Here is a 16,766-nt window from a genome sequence, read left to right as displayed (position 1 = left end):
AAGGGCAGAAAACGACAACTTTCCTCCCTGGAGGCTGCTGTAGGAAGGTTGACATATGCCAGCTCTGGCCCAAAGACAGCTAGGGGACTTGGAGTTGCCAGGTGCGACTGTGGTGTACAAAGATTTTTTGGTGTTTAATCTTGCAGAAAGCTGCTTTACTCCATGGCTGGCCCTACTCCACTCACAACAGCTGTTTTGACAGTCCTGTGGCCACCTTGTTTGCCTCTCCCTTTTTCTCCTCATTGTCAGATCATGCCTCTGTTTAATAAGAAAATTATTTTTAAAATGACATTATTCTAACCCAAAAATAATCAAAACAAGCTAATAACTGAATTATACCTTTCTCTTTTGTAGGTGGGTTAGGGTCTAAAACATCAGGCTTTTTCTGTGGGCATTTCCAGTACTATTTTCTACCAGCTTCGGAGATTAAAAGGAATAACGGTTGTATATCTAAACTCCTATTTCTCTTTAAATCACTTAAATTCACAGCCTTTAAAATAGGGCACACTGGCTATTATTTCAAAGTAGTGAGCAATACACCAATTTGCTTGATGTGCTTGGGTTACCCAGACAATTCTGCCACTCTCAAAACTTGCTCTTACTGTTTTCTTTCCTAGGAGAATAGGGAGATTTTGAACAATGGCAATAGACTGGTCTTAGCCATCATCATCTCTCAGCACATCTCAGATTCTTCCCTTACAATAATGCTGCACATACCCAAGTGAATCTATTGCATATACACTCTTCATGTTACACATAAATCAGTAAATCAGCAATAAGAAAATTAATCCCTTCCTGAATTTACTAAAGATAGATAGAAAGACAATCCAGAACTGCATACCAAGTCCAGTCCTTCTTAGTTTGACATGGGATTAAGCTTGACAGTAGTCAAATCCACGACCTCCAGGAAATGCTGTCACAGAGGGCTGTGGCATGTCACCTTCCCTCTGTGATGGAAACACATACCAAATACCCAATCTCACAAAATATGTTGACTATAATTCATACAGAGTTTTCCTTCTGCAAACAAATTAATGCTTATTTGTTTTAAAAATCCGTATGTCTCCAGGCTTTCTCATAACCTTCTCAAACCTTAAACAGCCTTCTGTATGCTCTCAAACGTATTTCAATCCGCACCTCAGTGAGCATCATTGTGTGGTCTTTAAATAAATCCTATTAAACATATAGTGTTTCCTTGTAGGAACATAATATCAGCTGAAAACAAGCTATTCAAACCACTGTGGTTTAATATGCTTCCTTAGCTTTTTGGGGTCTTATCATTAGAAATAGTTCTAGAAATACAATATTTCTCTTTTGATTGGAGGCAGGTAAGGTTTTCTATGATGCTTTTCTTCTGAACTGACAAATCTGGAATTGAGTATTCTAAAGCACTATCACCAAGAACTGAGGATTTGTACATAACCATCAAATCCCTCACCAGTTTGCTTTCAATTTGCAAACCACAGGTTTGTAGCTGAAAATATAATTTCTTTAGTCACCTGTGTGTTTTACAGGTCCCTTTTGGCAATATTAATAAATGGCTTATGACTGGTTTCAGCTATCAGTAAAAAAAAAAAAAAAGAAATTAACTTCTTACACCAGTGGAAAAAAAGGCAGATGTCCTCCTTTCTATGAATTTATTGGTATTAATTTTTTATTCTCTCTAAGGTTAAGTAACCCTGCCTAGTTCAGAAAAATTAGCAAGAGTACATGTACTGGGAGGAACTCAATATATTGGTTCTTCTCTTGACATTTCTAGTTACACTGGCAGGGTTGTTTGTAAAAACTAAGTCTTCCCCACTCTCCTTTCCTGTTTTTCATTCCTCTTCTTAATTCCCAGTCCTCAGCCTTTCATTCTCCCATCCCTGTTCTGGGTCAGCGCCCCTGCAAAATGCATCTACTGAGTCTTTTAAATATGAGGGTGAGGGTTTCTAATGAAATCTGCCTTCACTGCTGATAATTTGAGCTAAAACGTGTTCTAAGGCAAATGATGTTAAAGTGGTGGGGAAGGTAGTTCTCATCATGTTTGCTCTGTGAGGAATGGGATGGGTTTTCAGTGAATCACCCTGTCAGAGTGAGGGTAAATCTTGAGAAATGTGGGTTGAAACTTCCAGATTCCTCTGCATTTGTAATTTTGTTGGAGATTCTCCCTGGTTCAGTACAACAATACAGGTATTTTCCGAGTTACAAGGGTAGAACCGCGGCACAACTCTGCAGAACAGTGACTACAAATTCAGAGCTTATTAGGCAAAATCTGGATGCCGTTCAGCTATTACTTAAAAGTGTAGTCTATCTACTGTCATTTGCTATAGGTAAGATAAAAAGCACTAAAGAACTGTTAAGCTGTACCTGGGAAGCTCTTTGTAAAAGTAGCCGCATAAAGAGGATAAGACAGAAAAATCAAATATTTTAAGTGCTCAGCACATTTGACTTGATTTCTCAGTCATTAGCTAGAAAGATCCTGTATTATTGCTCCTTCTTTTACTGGAAACACATTTATTTGTGTGCACTCTTCCTTTCCCAGCTCCTGTAGGTGCAGTTCAGTGCAAACCTCTCGATGCCTCATGAGTGTGGTCTATCCTGGCAGTGATTAGGTGATTGATGGGCTGTAACAGGCACATCTTGCAGAAAGGCTGCAAAGCTTTACCACTCCCTTTTGAGCAAGGTCCAAACCCCACAACAGCAGCTTGGCACCACAGACAGCTTCTGTCTCAGGAGATCTAGTGATCTGAAGTTTCCAGCAGCCTTGGATTAGCTGAGCGTGGCAGGAACCTATAAACAGAGAAGAAAACTTTACTGTGATGTAGTTAGAAATGCAAAATCCAAAGGCAACTACAAGACTAAAGCCTGCATCTATCGTAGCCGAAGAAAAAAATTTGCATCTGTTGGATAAACAGCTGAATTTACAAACTCGGTTTGTAATGCAGTTAATCACAGGAAAAACTCCAATTGAAACCATACACCTTTTATTATCTTCTTTGTAAGAGGTACTGACAGATGCCACATTGTCATACCTAAAGACGTCTAAGGTAATGCCTGGGGTGATTATAGATGATTTGAAAATACTTGCTGATAGAGCAACAGACCATTTTTTTGATGGGGTTGTATATCATTTCTCACAGAAAAAGAAATTCTAATACCTATTTTCTCATAATAAATGTATGGGGAAAAACCTGTTTAATATAACCACAATCTATGCGCTTACTATGTGGTTTACAACTAACGTGAAATATTATTTATGTACATGGACTAGCCTTTCCAAGAACACATCTATTAACCTATTTTTAGCATGGAGAGATAAGTCTTCAGGAACATTTTTGGAAATCATTGTTGTATCAGTTACACATAGGAACAGTCCTGATCTCTCTGATGCTCAGGGAAAGAAGTTTACAAATGAAACTCTGCAGTTCGAAGGTTTATGGGATTTTTTCTTACATATGTTTTTCTTGTTTGGTGTATTTGAAGAGGTTTTCAAGCACTATTTTGACTTGCGGAGTGACGACACCAAACACAGAGTTAGGTGCAGGTATGCGGCTGTGCACAGGCACAAGGGGGATCTTTCCTCCAAGCTTGCACACCGTGTGTCAAAGTCCGTATGTCTTTATTGTGCCATGTTATACATAGGCATTAAGGTAACATACATAGTCATGTATTTTTGAAGAAGTGGGTGGGGTTAGTAACATTAGTCACTGGAACTCATTATCATAGTAAGATTAATTCTGGGAACTCTTTATCATAGGTCTCCTCCTCTTAGTGCTTGCGCGGTAATGGTTCATGGGGTCTTTGGGGATGAAGATAGGCAGTCTTCCTCTTGTTGAACTTTTCACCTTCCCTCCTTGCATATGCTTTTAGAGAGCCTAGGCCATCTTTGAGACTTATCTGGCCCAGCTGGTAGTCCTTCCCATGTCTGTTGTACCAGCCCTTGTTATCTGGCTTCAACTAGATACAGTCACCGCCCTGCTAAAAAAACCCTTTATGTCAGAATTCTATATTTTAATTAATTCAAACATAAATTTTAACAAATGATTTCTTCTTTCAATTTCATCATGATAGGTCAAATGTTCTGCAGTTTGCCAACATATTACTTAAAATACCTTTTGTTCTAAGAGAAACACTTAAAGGTTCTACAGAGGCTTCACGACTGAAGAGGTCTTTGTTATTTTTCTTTAATGGAAACTTGGCAAGAAATTTTAATACTTTGGGAAAAGTATAAAGAAAGAGAAGTGACTAATGAAAAATGTTTATGTCATAAAGAAAGAACCTATCTTTAAGTGGGAACAATGAAAATTAAAAAAACTACAAGAGCCCACAGGAAAATAGTTAGATCAGAAACACTGGAGAAATCTTTTATCATAATGCTAGTTGTAGGAACTGTCTATGCTCTTCCTGCTAGTGATGTTGTAATCTGTGTAATTCTTCCTGCTCTGAGCAGAAGCGCTGTTCAGCATAAACGGAGACATGCTGGATCATAAATATATTTCTTTAATTGAACCAGTTCTATAGTCAAGAGAGTTTGTAGCAAATCTGCAAATCTTTCTGGCAGTTCTCTACATTTGGGTAGTGACTAGAAGTTGATCTCCTAATCAAACCAGTGATAACTTTCTCATTCACTCCAAAGGACCTACAAGGAAAAGTGATGCCTGTAGCTTGGAAAAATGGGCCAAAAGAAGTACCTACTTCAAAGCCTATGATAGATTTTTTTAATTTGTTTTAAGTTAGTCAGATTTCACAGTAAGTAAAGAAAGAATAAATGAGATCGTCAAAGCAAAGCAAATAGTGGTTAAATGATACCCTGGATCTTTCCAGTGGTACAAAAGCAATGCAAACACTACAAGACAGTAAGAATAATGAGCTTAATACATTCATACAGGTGTTCTTCATTACAGTTTTTTTAGGTACTTACCCTTATGCACTATGTAGCTTATGACCGAAGAAAGGGGCAAGGTGGGTGGGGGGTGGAAGAAGGGGAATGATCCACTAGCTACATGTAAACAAAGAGTTCTGTGTAAATAAATCTGGATTGTGGTACATTAAACTCTATCCTAGCCTAAAAATGGGGTCCTATGAATGCTGACAACAAAGAGTGTTGAGTACATAATTTGATGAATATTGCCTTCAGAGGCAAAGCCAGTCATTCATATAAAATACATTGAAATCACATTGCAGACCAGACTGGATAGCTGTAATTTTTGCAAAATTACTTTACAGTGTGGTCAGCTCTGCAATCCAGTTCATCAAGTGACCTACACATACTGGGTCAGGGATGCGGAGCTGTCTCAAGATGACAGAAGGCAGCCAGAAGAAATGCTTACCATATGACATCGCAAGTCTTCTTATGTAATATATGATACTAATATATAACACATATGATACTATGATATATGTCTGCCAGTGAAATCCCAGAGAAGAAGAGACAAAGAATTTTTAAGAAAGTGAGCAGGGCAACCAGGGGCATTGCAGATTTTCTTTGCTTTGGGGTGACAGTGATTCTTATGGCTTGCATGAAGTCCTTTATGACACTTCATCCTCAAATCCTGCAATGGCCAAATTGTCGCCTCTACCTTAACTCGAGCACAGTAGCAACAGGAGGGTAGTTTCTAACCAGACTTGGTAGACAGTATGCAGTTTTAGATAGAAATAAAAAAGGAAACAAACCCCTAATTTATTCAATAAGGTCAGAAAGGAACTTTACCGTAATACCAACAACAGAAAAGCATAACAACAAAAAGATCTGTACTCCTTTGGCTTGGTGCAACTGACCTAAAAATGACATATTTGCTGAGGTAAGAGGTAAGACACTGACCTCCTTAATCAGAGTTATGGATCCTGTTGCTTCTGACATATATTTCACCAGTCACTTTCTGAAAGTAAACACCAAGAGAAACTCTCCTTCCCTTCAACAGACACCCAGAATTACTAAATTACTATCAGTACAATGAAAACAATAGATTTCTTCAAAAAAAAAAAAAAAAAGATACTGCTACTCCTGCTACCTCCTAGCATGTGGTTTGCTGCAGCATTGCTGGATAAAAGGTATTTGTTGAGAGAACAGAAAAAGGAGAACACTAAAACCCACTTTATGACAAAAGGAAATGTTAACAGTGAATCCAATTGTGCTAATGTCAGACTTGGGGAACCTGAATGGATCACCCTGCCCTGAAGCAGGTGCATGTATTACTCACCCATCCTATGGCAATTTACACTGCATAACTCAACAGATAGACCCAGAGCTACTGTTGGCTCTGGATAATGGTCACACAGCTTAAGAGTCAGTTTTATTCCAGCCCAAATTCTACTTTTGTGATGCTTCTCATACTGTAGTAGTAGTTTTGTGGAACAGTTGAAAGGCCCAGTTTTTTTCTGTTATTAGACAGTGAAAATGCAATCTACTCCTCTAGAGTTTCTTGTAGTCTTAACCCATTGTAGACTACTCATCCCTCCTACCCCTCCATGCAAAAACACAAGCTAGGGATGGAAATCTAAAACTCAATCATCACTAAAAGAAAACAGGGTATGATACTTCATAGAGAAAAAAACAGGAGCAAATTTCTTCCTTTTCATCCTAGTTTTCTTCAAAACAGGATTTTACATCAATAAATCAATTATTCCTTTTGTTAAAGAATTCAAAATGGCGCAATTAAGGTATGAGTAATATGAGTTTAGAAGTGTGATTTACCACACTTCACATTGAGTCAAGGTTGCCTTCTCCTATGTCTAAGGTAGACGTAAACTCAATTTCTCATAACTAAGGGATAATAAAATACTGAGAAACAAGTCGTGAGATTGTGCAAGCATTATAAATACTTTTACCAAGAATCTGACTCCAAGAAAATTTCTAAAAAGGGAAAGGGAGGCAGACAATTCTAGAGCAATTCACACCTTGATTTCACAGCTCATTCACTTCACTATCAATAATGTCCACACAAAAGATGCACTATTATTTCATATAACGCAGGGGGCAGCAAAATGATTGGCTTCATTGCACACTGCAGCTACGTTGACATCTGTAAAAACTTCCAAATCCAAAGGGATAAATAATTCACAGCAGTGCTAAAAGATAGCACTAAAGGGGTTTGATAGGTTGATAAAGAAGAAGAATGCAGCTGTAAAAGTCTGGCACATCCACGCTGGAGGGGATTTGTACAAGTCTACTATGTCCTTAGCTTTCAAGAGAACTGTTAAACTGAAAACCGTTAAACATTCTTTTTCAACTGCAAATGATCTCCTTGGCAAAGTATAGGAAGTTTAAAAAAAAAAAAAGAAAAAATATTAAAATGGATCCATAAAGGAAGCTTCAGGAAAGCACTGAGAGAGGCGACAGGCCTGGATTTTTCTAATTATTTCTCTAAACACACTTGTAAATGGAAAAGAGAATTATAACTTAGAGTTCCTGTCTCTGTGGTTTGACAAGTTGACAATTTGTCAATTGTAAGAGTAATGATATGTTTCATCTATTTTCACTTGTTCCTTTAATAGAATATTTTACTCTTAAAATTCCAAGGAAAGCTGAATAGCTTCTTTGAGATGGCAGCAATCTGTGCATTACAGAAACATCTGTGATGCCTAATTCTGTTAACTGTATTTGTTTTTCATGGTATCCTCTGCATTCCAAATACTTGAGATTACTCACTCAAATAGACATTTATCTGATTTTAACACTATATGCCTCTTGTCCTGTCGACATTCCCTCCAGTCGGAGATGTGATGCATTTCAAAACTAATCCTCATCAGATAGATGAGCAATGGTAGAAGAATAAAAAAGCAGTAAATTCTATTGAAAATACAAATTTTCACTTTGTATATTTCACTGCCTGAAATGACAATAAGGCTTAGCAATAACCCACTCTTCCACTTGTTGATATGCTATATAGAGCATGAAAAGACCTGCATTAAGGACCACCAAGCCCAAATCTCCATATTGCAGAGAGTTACGAGTAGTCCTTTTGCAAACACGTCCTTCTTCATGCCACTAAGAGTATTTCTAGACTTATTGTTCCTGTTTGCATATTTTCAGGCTCTGAAAATTATTATTGTTTTAAGCTATGGCAGATACTGTGAGCCCAATCAAAAATCTTGTGGTATATACTATTTTCAAAAAGTGACTCATTTGCTAGTTTTTCAATTGTTTTCCTTTTTTTTTTTTTTTTTTTTTTTTTTGGCACAGAGATGTCATAAATGTCTTATCTTGAGCAAGCCCTGAGTTCTTCCCCCATTCCTTGAGTACTGGCCTTTCAAGCAGTCTTTGAATCCCTAGTCTTATTTTCATCTTGGGGTTCTCCAGACCTTCACTCTCCTATTTCTCTGACCATCATATTATGTCAAAGTTCATCTGCTGCCTCTGGGCTGCAGAGATAGTAGAGGAAAAAATCTTCCCTTTTATTCCAGACCAGATTCTCTTCCAAGATAAATACTCAATATGTCTCCATGACTTCCTGCAGACAACTGTCAAATTAAGCTCAAAATGGTTACATCTTCTTCTTAAGACATTTTTGCTTCTTTCTTAATTACTGTGGCTGTCATATGTATTCAAATCACAAAGATGTGATCTTTAACTTGGATTTCTCTTTGTTTTCAAAAGTCAGGAGTATGCCTAAGATTTCTCAGATGCAGCACCTCCAAATGTGCATTTCCACACATTCACACAACCAAAATTTTTGTACACGTTATGATCTAATGTCTTTTATTGCCACTTTCTTTTGCTTGGAATTGACAAAGGAAACACCTATGTGTTGGTGTGTTTGAAATACTACCACTTGCAAAGATATTTTCACCTAGTTTATTAGATAAATCCACCTAGTTTATTAGCTGAAACACGCAATGCTTACCTCATAGCATAGCCTTTCCCTCCCCTACCTCATTGAGCTCCCAGAGGTTGAGCCTCACCTCCTGCTCACAAATACTTCCTTCATAATTCATCTGATGAACAAGCAGCTTCAGGCTTACACATAGCTTCAGGCTTAGAACTAGGATCCTCTCTATACTTGGGAGAAGTTTCTAGTAAAGCCCACAGAAGTACCTTATAATATTTCAAACAATTTCTATGAGCGCTCTTTCTCTAACAGAAGCTGCATAACACCTAGCCCATTGGTGCACCCAATCAATTAACAACTATTTTTAACTGTGTCACTTCCTTCTTGTGTTTTGCTTCCAGTCTCCCGTGTAGACCAGATGGTAAACTGGCTAGAGACCAAATTTTTGCTTTGCATCTTTGTGAATGGCTCAGCAGAGTGAAGTCTCAACTCATGTGCAAATCCCCAGAAGCTGTGGTGACACAAACCTGTGAAATGCTAGTTCTAACACACAACCTGAAAATGATGACCATAAACTCTTCTAAGTGAAAACTACTGTGTTTTTAATACTTCTAAAGGAGTTCTTACAGCACTAAACTTTCTCACAGGAAACCCTATTACATCTCTTCCAAGTGAGATAGGGTGGCATTCAGGTCACTTGACATTCAGGTCATTGGACATTGGAGATGTCCAATGTAGACATCTCCATCTGCAGTAATTGCCTAGATTTATGAACAAGCAGTCCTGGACACTACTCATCTTACCCTAAATAGACATCTATAGCAGGTGTGAGTCATGTCCTCATTGTGCTTACTTCCTCCTATTGGTTACAAATGTCTGGAGCATCAGTGCAGAAGTCTATATACTTTGCAGATGTCTAAAGTTAGGTGATGTAAATTCCCAGCCCTATTATAGTACCTGGAAGCACAAAGTCATGTACTTTTCTAAAAGCATTTCAAGTTGCTTATTTCTTTATTTAAGGTGTTCTAAGCACAAAACTTTGACCAAGGACTTAAGTGCAGGGAAAGTTTGTCTTGCCAGACATGGCAAAAGGAACACAATAGTTATTTTCTGTTCCACAAAAGAAATAGCAGCTGCTCATTCCTGATACTAGAATACACACTGATCTGTATTTTCAGCTGGCATGACAACAATGAGAGATTAAGTCCTGCATTTTCCTTAATCTTTATTTAGTTTTAATTCATTCTAAAGTTTAATCACCACCATCCCCTTTGCCAAGTTTCTTGTACTTGACCTGAAACTAACCTTTAGACAAATGTAAAAGCAAAGAGAACTCTGAAATGTTATCTATATGTTCCTTTGTCTTGGGAAATGTAAATTAGGGCACTGGGTGAATAACACTGCTTGGCTTTTGTATCATGAAATGTAATTGTGGGGCTATGGCAGGGCCAAGATTTATGAAGCTATCAGGACTGCAGTGGGGAAAGTGCCAGATTACACCTGCAGCACCGTTTTTGCTTCTTTCCAGACAACTAACTGTGCTGTAAGGAACACTGATTTCTGAGATGACATTATTTAACAGAACAGCAGGCAATTCTGAGATGGGCTGGAAATGTAGAGGCATGAAAAAACAGTGAAAAAGGACACAGGGACTGCAAACAGCATACCTTAGAATTTATACAGCTTAAATAGAAAATACCTTTAAATCAGAACAAAGTTAGTATTAGAAATAAGAAATAAGAAATGAGAAAATCACAAAAAAAATGGTAACTATTTATAAATGAACAAGAGGGAAGAAGGATTTCTGGCACAGAAATTAAATGGAGGAAGTAAAATATTTTACATAGGGACATAGAATCACAGAATCGTAGAATGGTTTAGGTTGGAAGGGACCTCAAAGATCACCTAATTCCAACTCCCTTGTGATGGGCAGGGACACCTACCACTGGATCAGGTATCTTCAAGCCTCACCCAACCTAGCCCTGAACACCTCCAGGGATGGGGCAGCCACAACTTCCCTGGGCAACATGTTCCAGTGTCTCACCACTCTCATAGTGAAGAAATTCTTCCTAATATCTACTGTAAATTTGCCCCTTTCCAGTTTATATCCACTGCCCCTGGTCCTATCACTACAAGCCTTTGTAAACAGTTGCTCCACAGCTTTTTTTGTATGCCTCCTTTAGGTATTGGAAGGTTGCTGTAAGATCTCAGAGCCTTCTCTTCTCCAGGCTGAACAACCTCAACTCTCTCAGCCTCTCCTCATAGGGAAGAGAATCCAGCCCTCTGACCACCTTTGCCTTCCTCTGGACTCGTTCCAACAACTCCATATCCTTCTTATATTGAGGATTCCAGAACTGGACACAATACTCCAGATGAAGTCTCACAAGAGAGGAAGAGAGGGGCAAAATCACCTCTCTTGACCTGCTGGCCACGCCTCTTTTGATGCAGCCCAGGACACAGTTGGTCTTCTCGGCTGCATGCACACATTGTGGCTCATGTCGATCTTCTCATCAACCAGCACCCCCAAGTCCTTCTCTGCAGGGCATCTCTCAATCATATAATCTCTCATCCTGTACCGAAATCTGAGATTGCCCCAACCCAGGTGTTGGACCTTGCACTTGATCTTGTTGAACCTCACAAGGTTCTCACAGGCCCACTTCTTCTTCTGGATGACATCCCGTCAAACATGTCTGAATAGGAGTTTATTTTTAACTCAAAAAAGTGCAGCTTTGTTTTACTGCTATCTGATATGATCTATTAATAAACAAACAAACAAACAAAACAAACAAAACAAATAACAAATAAATAAAACAATCAGCATACGTAACTATCTCTGTCTCAGTGCCCAGGTTTCTAATGCCTTTCATCATACTATTATCTTTCTCACTTATTCACAACTTACTGATCAAATTACACAACCACCAGGTCCTGAGGCCACTGGAGCAAGCAAAGTAACCTTCACAAGAGTTAAATGCACAAAATCAAGAAATACAAAGAAAAGATTCAGCATTTCTTTTGTATGCTTTGAGTTACTGTTCTGATTATTAAATAGAGCTAACTAATGTGGCAGAAATTTGACAAGCCATTTGCAATGAATAATTTATGTATGGGAAGTAGTCTTTTTTTTCCTCAGACAACATTTGAATAGCCCTAATTTCCATGAATGTGTTCAGTGTACAAGTTGACACACCTTTGTACTTCTTTGTTGATTGTGTGCAAATATTTAGTTTTTCTAAGGAACACGTGTCAGATCAAGTAAAGTTGTTTCACTTTATAAACATGTATTCATATTTCACCTTATTTTAAGTAGTATTTTTTTTAAGTGCTAGAGTCTTCACTTTTCCTCAATATTTATTGTCAGTGATAGAACAAAAAAGCAACTGTGTATATGGTAGAAGAAATTAGTAAAAAACAGCAAGAATGGTATATATTGGTATGAAATAGTATGAAATGGTATGAAAAAACATGGACTCACTTAATTACTTAAATAACTTTTTTTTCAATAGTCTAAATTTATATATTAGGAAAATTAGCCAAACAATACAAATAAAAATGTTGTCTATTTGGTATTGTGTAACCTTGTAGTAGAGAGGAACAAGGACTTTTAAATCCAAAATTATGAAGAATCTACAGTGACTTATAAGAATCAGACAACTCTGCTTTTATGCTCACACTGGGTGGATATACCAGATCCATCTCTGTTTAAGATGTATGAAATACAAGTCTCTCCTTCTGCCTTATCAAACACACTCCCTACTAGTAACATACAGCTGTCAAACATAAAAAGAACTGGCTACTAAGGTAGAACAAATTAATACAATTAATTTCAAAGTCTGTGGGATTTTCAGATAGCAAGATATTGGTACTGTCTCCTTTCTATTTTGTATTTTGAATTTCTGTTAAATCTTTGTCCAAAGCCTTTTTACAGAATCCCTAACTGTTGAGTTCCAAACCCATGATTTCTCCTAGAGATTCAGTATATTTAGTTCTCTCTATCTGGGCTTGTATTTTTTTGTTACACATTTAACTTGGCTTCTGAACGGTAATGTTAGCATTCATTAGCAATATCTTCTACACTCTCGGCCATTCGAGTATAAATTTTTAATAAAATCTAAACAGGAAGACAGCACAGACACGGTCATTAAAATGCTTCTATTTGAAATAAAATGATCTATTTAACATGTTACTTCCATCTGGTAAGGATGAGGTTTCCGTTGGCATGCAGAACATTCAGAGTGCCAATCTTGGCAGTGTGTTTTTCACTGGAAGCCTCCACCACAATAAAGTGTACTTCAAGAGGCTAAATAATTGGATGAAAATTGTCTTATTATTTATGTTTTAAAAAGTCAGAGCTTTACCACCACACAATACTCAGTAGGAGATAAGGATATAGGAGGGAAGTATGTCTAATAAGTCCAGGCCTCAAGATAAATAGGAGAGCATACTTAAATTCTGGAAACTGGATTACTGATGAGCATTTTCATTGCAGACAGTACTGACCAATATGTGTGAAAATAACAATTAAATTGAAAAGCCTGACTACTTACCACATCAGTATATTAACTTCTATCTTTTTCCTGCTGTTTATATCTAAATTTAAAATGAATACAAGGATATCTAACACTTGACAGATCCTAGCACAATTCTTTCCTCCTCTTAGTCTAATTCTTAATGCTGCATACAGCAGAAAAGGGCAAGGAATTAATGAGAATGCTAAAAGAGCTGGGTTACACAGTATGCAGAAAGAACTTCAACTACATTATTTGCACAGTTTCTGTAGGGAGCTGTGAAATAGAGGTCTTAAATTTAACGTAACTGGCCTACTTCCATATGGATTCCATTCAAACATGTTCCTTGCAGCTTGCTGAATAGCGAGTGGTAATTCAGTCATTATATTAAGAACTGATGGCAAATTATACCAATTCACATTTTTCAGCTTGTATGTTTTCTAACCCGAAACAACCTGAAGAAAAATTCTGCAGTTCTGCAAGCTGGGCATAAAATCTGTGTTGTAGAATAAATACATATCCACTTCTATGAAGTCAACAAGGGGATTTTTCTGAACGTTCTCTAGCTGTTATGGTACCTGCTGAAGCTAAAAACTTGTATCATATTATCAACTCTCATCCTGTTCTTTTTCTTCCTATTACCACTCAGAGTAAGGCTGCTCAGCAGCTGTGATCTACTGTTTAGAACTGACCCAATCTCAACACATTTATAAATGCCTGGTATAAACTTAAAGACTATTTGCTGCAAAGATATAAAAATATACCTCTAAAATTAACTTGCTGCATTTTCTGGTTTTAAGCATGCATTTTGGTTCTGTGGCATTGCCCAGAGTTGTATATCATTCTATATAAAAAATTGAGTGGATATTCAAATACTTTTCGATAGCTCATACAGACATTACACTACTCTGTCAAGTACTGTACACATTCTTCATTAAATTCTTTAGCAAATGCTGAAATTTCCAGTTCTTATGGACATGAATGAAAATTTTACTTCCAGGAGTCTTATATAGTATAAAAAGGAAATCTGCCAAACCCAGACTTTGCTTCAGATGTCATCATATCCAGAGGAACCTAGTGTGCATGTAATACTAAATATGTTGAAATGTGTATTGATTTTGTGATGTTGAGAGAAGTTACAGGAGGATATTTTAATCACATCGCGAGACAACAGAGCCAAAATAAGTTTCTCATGTATCATAATTTGAATTTGATAAAGAAAAAGAATTTGATTAAAAAAAACCTAATTGGTAGTTATTTTTTAATTTTTAATCAATGTATTTTGTAAAAGATACAACTTCCTGTGAATTTACTGCATGCTCTGTATTTCCTCCATAAAAATATTTCTACATTTGTTGGCAGTAAGAATGGAACAGTTAATTTGAGCTTATCATTCACAGGAAACACTACTGGGACAAATACATTCCTGCGACATTGCCACTCAAATCAAATTAATTTAACAAGATTCTTCAATTACTATGGCTAGCTGACCAAGCTAGTATTTTTTTAATTACCTTTTCTTATTTGTATTTCTGTAGAAGACTCATGTTCAGAGAATTTTGGTTACAAGTATAAAAACACTGACCAGTGTAAGACTTCCTATCAGTAGATCTCAGTATATAAAGCAATGTCTTAGCATCCACATAGAAAACTGGAAGAGGAAAAGAGGAAAAAGAAAGCAAAAGAGGGAAGAGGAATCTTCAAGATCATAAAGTGAGCAAGTGGCAAAGTTAGGAATAGAAAAAGGCACTGAAGAAGTGAAAAAAACTGTTTTGGGCACATAGCTTCACGTTGAATGGAACATTTTTTCCAGATACTCCGTCACAAAAAACCTAACAAAAGGACCTTATCAGGGGATGAAAAGGGTCAGCATACCTTGTCATACTTCCTACAATGGCTCTTGTCTGGGATAAACATTTATGTGTCCATGGAACACTGAAGCCAGTGTCTAAATTTACACATCCAGTACCTGGCCAGTAAAGAAAAGGTAGAGGTCAGATAAGACTTTCATTCAATATAAAGCATTAAACAGAACAGATGATATTAAAAGTCTATCTCCATAATCTTCTTTGAAAGATGTTTCAACACACATTTTCTCATGTTGACTCTGCCTGTTATTGGTAAGAAATAACAGTTCAATCAACAACATAGATTTATGAACATATTTTGCCAAGAGAATATGTTCCTTAGGTCTCTGCTCCGAATTATGCACATACTTATTTTGACAACCACTGAAATGTCAGTGAATTCCACTGGCAAGTGGAAGCTTCCACATAATGGAAGCACACATGTATGTTTTTCCAGGACAACGTCTAAACAAAAGTGACACACTCTTCAGAATCTAAATCAAGACAATTCCTTAATTTTATTATGCTTACCTCTTTCAAGTTTTTCAGACTCAGAAAGTTTCTAGGTTGTGCTTGGAAAGGCTAATTCTTCCATAAATCGGAGAGTCTGTCATATTCTAGCTAAGACTTTTTGATCATGTAACGATATGTCTGGAAAATAAAGCCAGAAAAAAAGGTTCATTTCCAAGTACAAGTGTGGTTTTGTATCTTCCACTGTATAAGCATTATCAATTCTATTGACAGATTCACTTCTGTCTTTGAACTCTGGTACACAAATTGATTAATATATCTGTCCCAGATATGACATGAAAAGTAAATGAAGTTTTTAGTTTTCAGAGTGCCTGTTTCCTCTGTGTACTAATAATTTATTTGTCTCAGAAAATTACTATTCTCAATAATCTTCCTGATAAGTTTACATTCCTGATATTTCACTCATCTTACTCCACTCTGGTAGCCTACAGGAACCAAAGTTTATTGGAAAATTTGATGCATTATTTTGTAGGTTTTTTCCTGCCAGCCAAATGAGGTTTTCAGCAAGACTGATTAAATCCCACTATTTACAAAACCTGCCCTCGAGATGTTTGCACAAATTTAATGTCTGGGTTTCAGGAAGCAATTCTGCATCTCTAGTTTCTACCTCATTTTATTCTTTAGTGAACAAAGTGGAAGAATAAGAGGCCAAATTAATTCCTGAAGTAATTGCAGTTACTGAAGTTGAGTTACAATATAGCAAGGCATCTAGGAAAGATCTTTTAACCAAAGTTTGTGAAATGCATCCATGGAATAAATCTCTGATTTTAGTGTGGTCTAAAGTCTCAGACATCACACTTGGCCTTTTGCTACAAAAAGCCAAAAATCTCCAAGAAAACTATTCCTGCAGGTATGAACAGGTGCTCTCATTCATTGTTCAGGTTAGAGAACATCAGTAGTACACTGATGACAAATCACACATCATCTTTGTCTACTTACTTTGCTTCTTACCAGATCTGATAAAAGTTTTGTTCCGTTGATGTGTCTTCGAGCATTTTAGAGGCTGCTGTCAGTCTCCTAAAAACATACTCAAATAATTAGTCACACCTACTTGTAAAATACAAAATTTTCTTTCGTTTTTTTTTCGTTTTAGCATAATTTTAGTTAGGGCCTTACCATTTGCATCAGAA

At 37.0% G+C, this 16,766-nt stretch overlaps 1 long non-coding RNA gene across 1 annotated transcript; it reads right to left on the bottom strand.

The window, feature by feature from the left end:
• Positions 1-1,725: 1,725 nt before the first annotated feature.
• Positions 1,726-15,738, bottom strand: LOC128850558 (uncharacterized). The gene is made up of 3 exons (XR_008448004.1): positions 15,637-15,738; positions 15,134-15,227; positions 1,726-2,772 (listed from the first exon to the last, which is right to left on the bottom strand). It is a non-coding gene; the product is annotated as an uncharacterized LOC128850558 (long non-coding RNA).
• Between the last annotated feature and the right edge of the window lie 1,028 nt (positions 15,739-16,766).

This window comes from Cuculus canorus, chromosome Z, assembly GCF_017976375.1.
Source record: "Cuculus canorus isolate bCucCan1 chromosome Z, bCucCan1.pri, whole genome shotgun sequence".
In the NCBI taxonomy this organism is placed as follows: Eukaryota; Metazoa; Chordata; class Aves; order Cuculiformes; family Cuculidae; genus Cuculus; species Cuculus canorus.
Note: the sequence above shows the minus strand (reverse complement) of the source record. Positions and strands in the feature narration are given on the sequence as shown.